At 42.1% G+C, this 14445-nt stretch overlaps 1 protein-coding gene across 3 annotated transcripts in view; it reads right to left on the bottom strand.

The window, feature by feature from the left end:
• The window catches only part of klf12.S (Kruppel-like factor 12 S homeolog), a 116835-nt gene that overhangs the window by 28714 nt on the left and 73676 nt on the right, over positions 1 to 14445 (bottom strand). The gene's annotated exons all lie outside the window — the stretch shown is intronic.

The raw sequence follows: 14445 nt of genomic DNA, 5'->3' as shown, positions 1-14445 counted from the left end.
CGCCAAGAAAGGGTCGAGGCTTGCGCGAGTATATAAAAGGCGTGCACAGGGGAAGAAGTGGGGCAGAAGAAGGCAGAGAATGGAGGCTAAAGTCCAGCCCGAATCTGCCCACAGCACGAGGAAGTACTGTGGAAGTCGGCCGAAACCTGCCCTGCGGGTCCGACGGGCTTTGGCCAGGCCCACACATATCTATAGCCCATAGAGCTGGGAGCTATTGAAAAGAAGGTTGATTTGAAATAAGAATTGAGACTGCAAGAATACAGCACTTGTAACCAGGTCTGTGGAGTCAGTACATGAATCCTCCGACTCCTTTGTTTTTAATATACTAATGTATTTTTCATGTTGATTGATAGAAGTTAAGTTCACAAGGCATTTTATCACTGCCAAAGCTCAAAAATAAAAAACACATTCTTTGGTAATTCTAAACCAAAATCAAAGTTAAACGAATTAACCAAAAACGATTGGAAAACCTAAAAGAGCTTTCATATTAGTTGAACCTGGCATACAGCTGTGGAATAACTGTTAAATAGAATCCAAAATTAACTAAAGTCTTGTTCTTAGAAACAGAATGGCTTCTGCCATATACTCCTTCTTAGAAGCTCCTAAATCTGATATGATTATTTTCAGTGCTTAAATATTTCAAGTTATTAGGAGTCTGAACATTTTTGGCGACTCCAGATACCTAAAATTGCTTCCGACTTGTTACCCTCCACAGAAGCATCCAGGTCAAAAGCCTAATCTTCCCACACCTAGATCTGGCCCAGCCATAATATTCTACAGGCCCATTTTTTATGGTCTTTAAAAGTACTATGATACGGTATATGTGCATCATCTATGGTACAGTACTGCAAAATGATCTGGTACTTCATATGCAACTCCTAAAAATGATCTGGTACTTCATATGTAACTCCTAAAAATAATAACAACAGTTATCTGACTCACTGGGTTTAAAAATGTGTTGGATGTAAAGATGGATGCAAACTTTCTATGGATAAGTGCAATGAGTTGGTCACTAAGCTGTCACACTAACACAAAGTTTTAAGTGTCATTGAAGCTGTTGGGCCTCTTTCTTACATTCCTAATTGTATATCCATAATCAAATCAACCTGAGATGAGAAACAGTCTTGCTGAAATACAGAACATTAGGTTGCACTACTTATAAATAGCCACTGGGGGGAGAGAAAACTTTGCTTGCCATGTTAACAGGCGTAAAGGTACTTTAAATCCATTAACCAAGTTTAGGCATTTGTTTTATGTGTATCGTGCATGTTTAACACCACACAACTTCTTTCTCCAAGCCAAGGCAATTTGCAAAGCTAAAACCATTGTAGCAAGTTGTTTGCACTTATGATTTGGATTTTCTGCTCATAGGGTTGCCATGTGGCCGGTATGGTTGATCCCAATGTTATTAATAGGGAAAAATTATAAATATATAGGAAGGTCAGTATTTATAACCCTAAAGCTATTTCTATATATAAAACATCTTTTAAATTGTGTCTCTATTTGAATAAAAAAATGAAACCTGGCTGTATTTCTGTTGCAAAGGGGCCTGTTTATTGAATGTTGCAGGACTACAGCTCCTATTGTACTTTATCTGGGGACCTACAGTTAAAAAGCAAGGAAGGGAGGAGTATTACTTGGATTATTTGCAGCAGGAAGGGAGGAAGTCTGTCCTAAGGGAGTGTCAGCATGTGAAAAGCTGCATGAGATGTGCCTGTGCCTTTTTCCTCTAACCACTGGATGTGAGTAAACCTGGGGACATTGTCTATGACTAATAAACAGTTCTTTGTTTGCATCATAAGAACCTTCTGGCACCCAATCATTTTTTGTATGCACAGTAGTCTGGGTGTTGTAGTTGCACTACACCTTAAAGGGATAGCTTCCACTTAGTGAAGGCCCGGATCCTGCAGAGAGAGTCCAAATGTAACCCATGCTCCTACCTTAGCTGGACATTAACTATCTGTGGTGTGGCTAGCCCAGATTAGCATTACATTTGCAATGGAAATTTAGGTCATACTGTCACCATATGGGGCTGATTTATCAAATCGCAGCAGTGAAATATGTCTCCTATTTGATGAATGTATGTAAATCTTTGGTATACCACTTCACCTGGGTGCATTCAACTCCCAAGCTCCTTCCAACTGACGTACTCATGCTCCAAACAGGGAGTAAGCACACCAATACATACCGGCAAAGCCTTTTAGACATTCATTCGTCAGAAATGTGATAAAGCTTTCCTGATGGTCAGGAACATTTACCACCCACACCACTCTTCTCTGTGGGGTGACAGCACTGCTCAGCCACTGCTCCTGATTTAAATAATTATTTAATTTTAAAGTTTAAAAACAGGAGCAGTGGAAGGTATATTATAAACCAGTGATCCCCAACCAGTAGCTCGTGAGCAACATGTTGCTCACCAACCCCTTGGATGTTGCTCCCAGTGGCCTAAAACCAGGAGCTTATTTTTGAATTCCAGGCTTGGAGGCAAGTTTTGTTGTATAAAAACCAGGTGTACTGCCAAACAGAGCCTCAATGTAGGTTGACAATCCACATAGGGGCTACCAAATGGCCAATCACAGCACTTATATGGCACCTCTAGAACATTTTTCATGCTAGCGTTGCTCCCCAACTCCATTTACTTCCGAATGATGCTCACGGGTTCAAAAGGTTGGGGATCCCTGTTATAAACCATAACAGTGTGGAAAAGTAAAGTAGGGCTTTCTTCTCAAACTGAGACCCAAATGTTATGTTATTCTTCATGTCATAGAGGAGTTATGTATTGGCTCTGTCAAGTGGTCTCTGCTAAGTGCACATTTTCCCAATGAACACCAGACACACTGAAGGGCCCATAGGGAGAGTGTCACATCAAAGACGATGCTCTGGGTCATTTTTATGCATAGCAAGGAACAACCAGGGCCAGATTTACATAGCAGGTGCCCCTTAGCCAACTGTCCTTCGTCGCCCCATCCTCAACCTAAAATTCAATCGAATTTTCATCATCAGGGACCAGAGCAATGGGGATTGGTATACAGGAAATTTTAAAAATCGTATCTCCTGCGCCTCCCCAGTGTTTCTGAACCAATGTGGGAGTGGTTGGGAAGCATGCCATCCCCTAAAATCCTGCCACCCTAGGCCCGGGCCTAGATGGCCTCTCCACAAAAACCTCTCATTAGACCAAAATCGATACACCTGTTATTATAACATTTTGAAATGAGAATCGTGTGGGATTATAAAAGCATGATTTTTCAAAGAATGAGTGTTGGCTTAGCAAAAATGTATTACAAGTAATGTCTCTGTAGAGACTAAACATATGCTAAATGGAATGAGAAGTCTCTTAAAAGCTCATGCAACAATTATTCCTGATTTAGGCATAATTATTCTGCTAATTAATATCCGCAAACAAGTATTAACCAGTGTAAAAGACTACAACACAGTCCATTCCACTGTTGAACTACAAGGCTATGCACAAGATAACTGTAAAATGAGATATACGATAAATGTCTGCTGTTTAAATATGGAATGTAAACATTGAAAAACATCTATTTTCTTTATTGCTGTCTTGATGGCTGCAGCTACTAATGGAAATGTTGACTGTTAGGATAGAAAATCTTAAAAGTTTTTTGTCACAGTGAAGACATACCATTAACATACATATCAGTGCACACCCCCATTTGAATTCACAAAAACAGAAATAATGTGCCCATACCCAAACTCTGCCTATTTCCCAACAAATCCCACACCTTTTGGGGTCCCATGATAAAAAAAAACCATACCATCAATGAAGAAAACATGCATGCCAGAATATCTGAGATAGATCAAACTACAATGTGCTATTAAGAAATTAACACAGCATGTGATATAAGATATAAATTATATATATATATATATTATATATATTATATATATATATATATATATATATATATATATATATATATATATATATAAACACTATTATAAGGCATGTTTGTAGCACTATATATATCAGGGGTGCTTTTATTAGGGTCAGGCCACACTGGGATTTTGGGTCGCCTGGCGACTAATCACCTCGTTTTTGTGGCGACCAAGATATATAAAGATAAAAACTAGGTAAATAGATAGATAAAATGTTTCTAATATAGTTAGTTAGCCAAATATGTAATGTATAAAGGTTGGAGTGACTGAATGTCTAACATTAGAGAAGATTACTTCCTGCTTTGCAGCTCTCTTGGTTTCCACTAATTAGTTACCAGGCAGTAACCAATTAGTGACTTGAGGGGGGCCACATGGGTCATAACAGTTTGCTTCTGAATCTGAGCTGGATGCTAAGGATCAATTGCAAACTCACTAAACAGTTATGTCCCATGTGCCCCCCCTCCAAGCAACTGACTATCTCAGAGTTAGCGAGTTGCAAAGCAGGAAGTATAGTTCTGTTGTGTTAGACATCCAGTTACTCCAGCCTTTATAGTTTTTATTTTTACACTGAACTGTTTCTTTCTACACCCCTGCTACATATGGCTGGGCCCTTGCAGTAGTTTTGGTGGAGGGGTCTTCAAGTTAAACTCATGCTTACACTTTCACAAAGAGTCTTGGGCATCAGTGATTGTTAAATGGGAAAAGCAGATCTACAGTATACAATCATAACAGAAAGGAAAATGTACTTCTTTTGCACAAAGAATATCCAGAGCATAATAGCAAATCACTTGATTTGCTATTATACTCAATCTCTTATAGCACCAGTGATCAAACAGATTTTACCCATTATGCCTGAATCATAACCATTTTAGTCCCTACAGTATGGCATGTGTCACCTTAATAACTACCCAACAATACAATCTCTTCAGTGGAACACTGCTGGTAGTAACTCACACTGATTATTTCATAATTTAGAGCAGCCTGGCACATATGAAGCCATCATTCAAGAGTTCCCTTTTCCACAACTTCACTAAACTACCCTGCCTACTTTTGGGCATTTGCTTCCCCTTACTGTAGGCTACCTGCCTCTAGGTTATGTATAGGGAAGAAACACACCAACTTATTCTGGCAAATGTCTTTATCTCATTTTATTGCAGAAGCACAAGCTACCTGCCTCTAGCACGTCCAAAGGTGGCTCCAGGTAACATTATTATATATGGATTTAAATCTGCAGCGCTTTACAGAGACTGTTTATAATCTGAGTCCCTAGAAGAAACAGGGAGATGGAAGGAGAACAAATTCCTTACAGATAATGCCCTGATAGGAACAAAACCTTGCATGCAAGGACTGGAAAGGACTGCATCCATGGACAGGCAAGGTCTTGCTTGAAGGGTATTCATCTATCCTTTATATTATTTAGTCTGATGTCTAAGGTGCAGATTTATCAAGGGTCGAATTGAAAATTCGAATTTGAATGTTAGCTATCATTTTAGAGGGATCTTACTTACCTTAATGGCATTCGTAGAAATCTACCAAAGAGCATATCGCTCAGGCATGAACCACGAGAAAGAGTTTGCATTTATAGTGTACGTTTTTTTTCTGTAATTGCAGCTTCAGTTTAGGGACTTTAGCTCATATTGTTGCAGTTGAATCAACCAAATGCGAATCATTACGTCTTCATTTTTTTCAAATATTTTCTAATGGAACTTTTTTTGGCATATAACTGGCAATATATGCTGGAGACACGCTGTATGCTAGACTACATCAGTCTGTTTAGTTGCTTTTGTCTTGTAAAGCTTAGCGTGTAAAACACATGTACAGCAAGAGAGCAGGGAATCTGCCAGATATAGCACTTCATTCCAAACAGCTCCTTATAAGTAAATTATTAAAAGAACATAAACAGTTTTGAATGTTTCTCTCATATTTTTTCTCAACTGCTACTAAATTTTTAAAGAACTGGGTTTGAAGTGCTCAGATTTAGGTTGAATCCCTGTTTAAATCACAAAGGAAATGCAGAGTATTAAAAGCGTGTGCTTTCCCTTCTTTTTGCAAAGATATGATTTTCTTTAATTGCTTTCCACCCTTTCGTCATTGCAGATTTTCTCCAGCTGAAGTATTTAGTTGCCATGGAAACGGAATCCCACCCCTAGAACTGTATTCTGCTTCACATTTGGCTTTTCAAATCCTTAGACTGACACTTGGGGGCAAATTTACTTCACTGCGAAAATTCGCCAGCACTGGCATCACGCACATTGCAACACTTCGCCAGATGTAAATTCACCTGGACAACGCTAATCCATGAAGATGGCGTAGAGTGCCGAAATGACTTTGTCCCTTTAGTAAATTTGCCCCTTGGACTTAGAACATGCATTTGTACACCAAACTATCTCTGTTTAAAGCAACAGGTGAACAGCTCAAATTTATTTTGGATTTGCCCTAATAGGTTTAATAGACACAGGGGTAAAAAGAATGTCAGCGGGGAAAATGGTGTATATTTATCAAAGCACGAGTTTTTTTTTCTTGTAAAAAAATACCTTCTCTTATCTTTTCTAGGGAGATTTTCTTTTGGGATTGTCTTTTAATTTTAAGGCACACATGTAATTTAATTTTATACATTGTGCCCATAGACGGTATATAAGCTAGAATTGAAGATATTGATAAATGTATGCCACATTAAAATGAATGAAAGGTCTGTGAATGAAGCAGATGTATGTGGGTGAGACTGAACAGACATAGTCTCTGTTTATTTCCTGTTAGAAATGATGACTGTAATGGAAACTGTTACACTCACCCAAGATGGCTTCCAAGATGGCGACCTTCTGCTCCACCGCATGGCTCCTGCTGGGCGCTGTCCTGTGACATCGGCATCTTCACGCTCAGGGATTGGTCGTCGGCGACAGAACGGACGCCGGCGTCAGAATCGGGCGCCGGCGTCAGGACGCCAGCGTGGGGACGCTGGCGTCTGCGTCTGACGCCAGCGCGTCGACGTTTTGGCGCCAAGCCATGGACTATTTAAACCCCATTCCCCTTTTCTTCCTTGCCCAATTATAGGTTCCATTGACTTGTGTTCCTGGGTGTGTTTCTATATTCTGATTATCTGTGTACCGATCTTTGCCTGTTCCCTTGTCTCCGTTTGATTGCCGCCTGAACTGATATTTTGCCTGTACCTAGACGATTCTTCTGGATAAACCCTTTTGTACTTCGAACCTGGTTTGGTCTCCTCTTTGGTCCACAACTATTACTGCTGTGCCTTCGGGCCCCTTACAGTCAGGGGCGATCCTGGCCCCTCCGCTGCCTGAGGCAGAAGCAGTTGCTACTGCCCCCCCTCCCCCGGAAATTCACTCTTAAAGTACCAGGAGCAGCATTTTTGCTGCCCCTGGTACCTAGTGGGGCGCTGCCGCCTGAGGCGACAGCCTCAACTTGCCTCATTGGTGAAGCACCCCTGCTTACAGTATAATTGGGCCATGGACCCCTCGGAGGAGGCCTAAGCACCTCTTGATGTCGGAGGGGCCATTCGTGGATTGGCTTCTCGGATGAAAACGTATGAAGCTCAACAATCCCATTTTGGCCAGGCCCTTGAAGCGATCCTGGAGAAGCTGACTGCTCTGTCTCCTGCGGCCCCTGCGGTTGTGCCTGCTCCGGCCATTTCAATTCCGCTTCAGGTTTCTGAGCCACGCCTTCCTGCTCCACCTCTTTTCAGCAGTGATCCAGAAGCGTGCAGAGGCTTTATTAACCAGTGCGAGATTCAGTTCGCCCTGCTGCCAGGTCAGTTTGTTTCTGAACGTGCAAAAGTGGGTTATTTAATCACTCGTCTGCAGGGAAAGGCTTTGGAGTGGGCATCACCCTTTTGGGAAAAGGAGGATCCGCTGATTGACAACGCCAGGGCCTTTGTCCAAGAACTCCGTACGGTGTTTGATGCTCCAGGTCGTGCCACTGCATCCTCCGCTAGGCTTTTCCAGCTGCAGCAAGGCTCAGTCTCCGAGTATGCCATAGAATTCCGCACTCTGGTGGCGGAGACTTCTTGGAACAACGACGGTTACCATGCAGCCTTTTACAATGGATTGGCCATGCGGATAAAAAACGACCTGGTGTCCCGAGAAATTCCCTCCAGATGGGAGGACCTGGTCGCCTTGGCCGTGAAGGTTGATACCCGCCAGAGAGAGTTCCAGGTCGAACTAGACCATGAACGCTCCAAGAGGAATTCCCGATTTCAGCCTATCCTGGCCCCCCGCTTCCAGAGACCCTTGCTCTATGATCCTGCTTACATCTCGCCCTCTCCAACTCCTGCGGCTTCTGCTTCTCTTCGTTACCAGCTGAGGAACCGATGCAGATCGGACGGGCCCGTCTTTCCGAACAGGAGAAGAATCGGAGAAGGGCGGCGGGGTTATGTCTCTACTGCGGGGGGCAAAGCTCACTTTGCTCATGAATGCCCAGTGAAGCCGGGAAACGCCAAGGCCTAGGTAAGTTTGGGGAGACTTACCTGGGTGGGATTTGTCGTTCTCCCCATTCTTCTGCTCAACGTTTCCTCCTCCCAGTGCAGATCCAGTTTGGTTCCAAAAAGATTTCTTCTCAGGCCTTCCTCGATTCTGGCGCTGCTGGAAATTTCATGGATCGAGTCTTCGCTGGAAACCATTCCATTCCTCTCCAGTCTTTGGCGAATCCTCTTCGAGTCCTGGCGATTGATGATCGTCCCTTGTCATCTGCTATCATCTCGCAATCCACTCAAGAACTTTCTTTCAAGGTGGGCACTATGCATTTGGAAAGACTGTCCTTTCTTCTTATTGATTGCCCCTCCACTCCAGTTGTTCTAGGTCTACCATGGTTGTGTCTCCATAATCCTGTTATCGATTGGGCCTCTACACAAGTTTCCAGGTGGAGCCCATTTTGCTTACAGAACTGTTTACCTGCTGTCCCTGTCGTTAAAATTTCTTCTGTGTCTTCAAACTCTTCACTTCCCTCTGTGTATCAAGCATTTGCAGATGTCTTTAATAAGAGTTCTGCCGAGAATCTTCCACCTCATCGTCCATACGACTGCCCTGTAGAACTTTTATCCGGCTCCATGCCTCCTCGTGGCCGCACCTACCCACTGTCTCCCTCGGAAACTTCTGCTATGAAGTCCTATATCCAGGAGAATCTTCAGAGAGGATTTATTCGTCCTTCCACCTCCCCTGCAGGAGCGGGGTTCTTCTTTGTTGAAAAAAAAGATGGTAGTTTGCGGCCCTGCATTGACTACAGAGGACTTAACAAAATCACCATTAAAAACAGGTACCCTCTTCCTCTCATTTCTGAACTGTTTGATCAACTTAGGGGTGCCAGTCTCTTTACTAAGTTGGATCTTCGTGGGGCCTATAACCTCAATCGGATTCGTGATGGGGACAAGTGGAAGACCGCCTTCAATACCCGTGATGGTCATTATGAGTACTTGGTCATGCCTTTTGGTCTCTGTAATGCCCCAGCGGTCTTCCAGGAATTTGTTAATGACATTTTTCGAGATTTATTGGGGCAGTGTGTGGTCATCTACTTGGATGACATTCTTATTTTTTCTAAGGATCTCCAGGAACATCGCAACCAAGTACGTGAAGTACTATCCAGACTGAGGAAAAACAATCTTTACGCCAAGTTGGAAAAATGCACCTTCGAAGTCTCTTCTATCCCTTTTCTTGGCTATATCATTTCTTCTCTAGGCTTCAAGATGGATCCTGCCAAGGTCTCTGCAATCCTGGACTGGCCTCTTCCTACCAGCGTTAAAGCTGTTCAAAGGTTTGTCGGCTTTGCAAATTACTATAGACAGTTCATTAAAAACTTTTCTTCCAGACTTTCTCCAATCCTTGCCTTGATTCGTGGTGGAAACAAACCTCAACACTGGCCCCCTCAAGCTTTGGAAGCCTTCAAGTCTCTCAAGGAAGCATTTTCCTCCGCTCCAATCCTTAGACACCTCGAGCCTCTTCAACCCTTCTTCATCGAAGTTGACGCCTCGGATATCGGTGCTGGAGCTGTGCTATCTCAGAGATCGTCTTCTGATGGTAAACTTCATCCGTGTGCTTTCCTTTCCAAAAAGTTTTCTTCCCCTGAACAGAACTATGACGTTGGCAACCGGGAGCTACTTGCTGTTAAGCTGGCCTTGGAAGAATGGAGACACTTATTAGAGGGTTCTTCTGTTCCGGTAACGATCTTTACTGACCACAAGAATCTCGAATTTATCCAGTCCCTCAAACGCCTCAATCCCCGGCAAGCCAGGTGGGCACTTTTCTTTTCTCGTTTTAATTTTGTCATTACTTTTCGCCCTGGTTCCAGAAATAAGAAGGCCGATGCACTATCCAGAAGCTTTATTCCTGAGGATTCTTGCTCCGAGGACCCCGAACCTGTTGTTCCTTCTTCCAAGATTATCGCAGCCTTATTTCCTTCCTGTGCTCCTCAGTTACTCTCCGCTCAAGCTTCTGCTCCTGAAGAGACTCCCCTGGGTTTAGCTTTTGTTCCTCCTGAGTTTCGTCTTGCCATTTTGTCTCATTCTCACAATTCCAAACAGGCCTGTCATCCTGGGATTAAAAAGACTACTGAACTTTTGTCTCGTCTGGTCTGGTGGCCATCTTTAAGGAAGGATGTTAAAGACTTTGTTTCCTCTTGTTCCACCTGTGCCGTTTCTAAGTCTGGACATTCTCCCCCCAAGGGTTTTTTGTTGCCTTTACCCATTCCTTCTAGACCTTGGACTCATCTTGCCATGGACTTTATTGTCGATCTTCCAAGTTCTTCCGGCCACACTGTCATCTGGGTGGTGATCGACAGATTTAGTAAGATGGCTCATTTCACTCCTCTCCGCAAACTGCCATCTGCTCCGGAACTTTCTGACCTCTTCATCAAACATATTTTCCGCCTCCATGGCTTTCCTGCAGAAATCGTGTCTGATCGTGGTCCTCAGTTTGTGTCTAAGTTTTGGAGGTCACTGTGCAAAGCCTTGATTATTTCTCTTCAATTTTCTTCCGCTTACCATCCTCAGTCCAATGGGGCCGCCGAACGTGTCAACCAAGCATTGGAGCAGTTCCTGCGTTGTCATGTGTCCTTGTGTCAGGATGACTGGTCAGACCTTCTTCCATGGGCGGAGTTTGCCCACAACAATTCCCTGCATTCCTCTTCCCAGAAGTCTCCATTTTTCTGTGTTTTTGGTTTAAACCCTTTGGCATTTCCCCAGGACCTCCTACTCACCAACGTTCCTGCCGCCAATGATCAAGCTGCCCATATGATGGCCATCTGGCATGCTACGGCTGCTAATTTGGAAAAGAGTGCTTCTTCCCAGAAGAAATTTGCCGACAAAAAGAGGATTGCTTCTCCAACTTACTCTCTTGGTGACAAGGTTTGGTTGTCCACTCGAAATATTCGTCTCAGGATTCCCACTCCTAAACTTGGTCCCAAGTTCATCGGTTCCTTTCCCATCATCGAGGTCATCAATCCTGTGGCTGTCCGTCTTCTTCTTCCGCCTGAGATGAGGATCCCTAATGTGTTTCATGTATCTCTCCTTAAGCCTGCAGTCTCTTCTCCCTCTTCTTCTTCCACAGCTCCTGTTGTCATCAATGATCATTTGGAGTTCGAAGTTAGCAGAATCTTAGACTCTCGCTTTTCCAGGGGTGCTCTCCAATACCTCATTGAGTGGAAGGGTTTCGGTCCTGAGGAATGCTCCTTGGTGAGGAATTCTGACGTTCATGCTCCCATCCTTGTCCGCAGGTTCCACAAGCAGTTTCCTTCTTGTCCTGGTCCCGGTGGTCCTGAGGCCCCCCCTAGGGAAGGGGGTACTGTAATGGAAACTGTTACACTCACCCAAGATGGCTTCCAAGATGGCGACCTTCTGCTCCACCGCATGGCTCCTGCTGGGCGCTGTCCTGTGACATCGGCATCTTCACGCTCAGGGATTGGTCGTCGGCGACGGAACGGACGCCGGCGTCAGAATCGGGCGCCGGCGTCAGGACGCCAGCGTGGGGACGCTGGCGTCTGCGTCTGACGCCAGCGCGTCGACGTTTTGGCGCCAAGCCATGGACTATTTAAACCCCATTCCCCTTTTCTTCCTTGCCCAATTATAGGTTCCATTGACTTGTGTTCCTGGGTGTGTTTCTATATTCTGATTATCTGTGTACCGATCTTTGCCTGTTCCCTTGTCTCCGTTTGATTGCCGCCTGAACTGATATTTTGCCTGTACCTAGACGATTCTTCTGGATAAACCCTTTTGTACTTCGAACCTGGTTTGGTCTCCTCTTTGGTCCACAACTATTACTGCTGTGCCTTCGGGCCCCTTACAATGACAGCTTCCTACTGAAAATGCTAAAACATGCCCTTTGCTCATTTTAACCTGGACATTGAAGAGAGCAGATCTCTGCACTGCTGACTTTTAAAAGCATTTATTTAGGTAAAACACATTTTTTTAATAGGGAAACAATTCTTTATCAGAGTGGGGTATTTTTGTTGGAAGGTAAATTTTGACTATATGTCACCTTTAAATGTAGGTCAAGCACTCTTCTTGGAACGTCCCAATTCCAAGCAGATGTGTCTCATTAAATCAAATGGTGACTGGAAACTGGAGTGTGTGACTGGTATAAACCATAACACTTGAATGATTTGAAATGATTTCCTCACTTGCTTAAGAACAACAGAGACATAATAATAAAGGATACTGCAATCAAGATGGAAGCCCTCCCTCAACATCAACTTGGCTGTTGTTCGGAGTGAGGACTAAAATAATAATATAATATTCTTGAAGGATCCCATAAACAGGGCCCTCTTTACTGTATTGATCAGTATATGATGGTATATGATTGATTTATATGCCCTTCTATTGTGCAGTGATGTGGAATATGTTGGAACTTTATAAATGCATGGTAATAATAAGAGTTTAAACCATTATGTGTCATGTATTTCCATAACTGCCACATACAATCGGGAGGTAGGCTAGTATATATATATATATATATATATATATATATATATATATATATATATATATATATATATATATATATATATATATATATATAAGATTTATGACTAAACATTTGAATTCTAGCAAACCTTCATGTTTGGTACCTTGGCCATCACCACAACGACTGTTTAGAAGTGCACATGTTTTGGAACAGATAAATATTAGCAATATTAGCAATAACATAAAGGCTCCTCTGTAAATGCCCCCCCCCCAGTAAATTAACAGGGTAAATTAATAAAAAGTCTTAAATTTGCCCACATATTATAACCCAAAGCAACCACTGGAATGTTTTCAAACAGTTGACCACTAACTGCTAATCATTGCTTTGATACTGCTTTGTTACCTAAAACCATTTACCCCAACATCTCTAATCTACTGTACATTGTCTTAACCAGCTGATTACATAGAATATGGCGAACTGGCACCATATTAGCATTGCCTTATTTAACCTAGTAACTGGAAATATATAACACATCCAAAAGCAACTGTAATAAAAGAGCCAGGAATGTTACTGTTGCTACAAGCAAAATGTTCTTTATTCCTTCCAAATTTAGTCTAGAAACCCAACAATATCAGCACATTCCACCTAATGCATCTCCCCACTTCCCATACTATACTTTTGCTTTCACATGAAACTAATCTGGTGATCATTTGTGTCTATGTGAATACACTCATGTATATTTTCAGATTTCTGGATATGTCTGTTTACTATATTTTATAGTCCATTCACAAAGACCAGATTTGTAAACAAACAAACCAAATATAAATAGTTTTGTATTAAGAGCACAATCTGTTTTCACAGATTCACACTTTGTCAGCAAAAGTGGGGTTGTGAATAGCACTGAATTTAGTTTGATCTTTTCAGATTAGGTATTTTTTTATAAATAGAATTGAAGGTAGCACAAAAAAAGATAAAATAATCAAATGCGATAGGCTTTTTGGTTGATTTTATGAAGGCAAAATATGGGGCAGATTTTTTAAAGGTTAGTAGATTTACCAAAAAAATCCCGTTTTAGCAGGGAGAAATTATTCAAAAGCATTTTTTTGGACTATGGTGAAAACTTAAGAAAAAATGAACACAGGAACATTTTGTGAAAGTTTTCATGAAGGTGAGAGACATATAACCTGTGGAAAACATGGTAGATTTTAAGAAACACATGCCTTGGCTAATCTATTTCCCCTTCTTTTTAGTGAGTTCAATATGTTTCTCTGTAAGGACACAGTGAGAAATTAAGTAAAATGCTTTTGTCCACTATCATGAATGATGGGATCTATTATCTGACGTACTTGGGCTTTTCTGGGTCAGGGGACTTTTCATAACTTGAAGCGCAATGCCTTCAGTTTACTAATAAATATACATTTTTTTTAAAAAAAGTTATTATTTTGCAATCAGTATGGATTCATGCAAGATGAGTACAAGGTACTGCTTTGTTATAAGTGAAAATCAGTAAAAAGTATTAAGAATTTTTTGACAATAGCATTCCCGTATTTTCAGGTTTCCAGATAACAGATCCCAAACCTCTACATTAACATTTCTTTTCTACATTTAATGCAATATTGATTTGGTCTAGATAAAAATAATGGTACAG

The sequence above is a fragment of the Xenopus laevis genome, chromosome 2S (assembly GCF_017654675.1).
Source record: "Xenopus laevis strain J_2021 chromosome 2S, Xenopus_laevis_v10.1, whole genome shotgun sequence".
Taxonomy (NCBI): Eukaryota; Metazoa; Chordata; class Amphibia; order Anura; family Pipidae; genus Xenopus; species Xenopus laevis.
The sequence above is the reverse complement of the archived record's forward strand: the minus strand, read 5'-3'. Positions and strand labels throughout refer to the sequence as shown.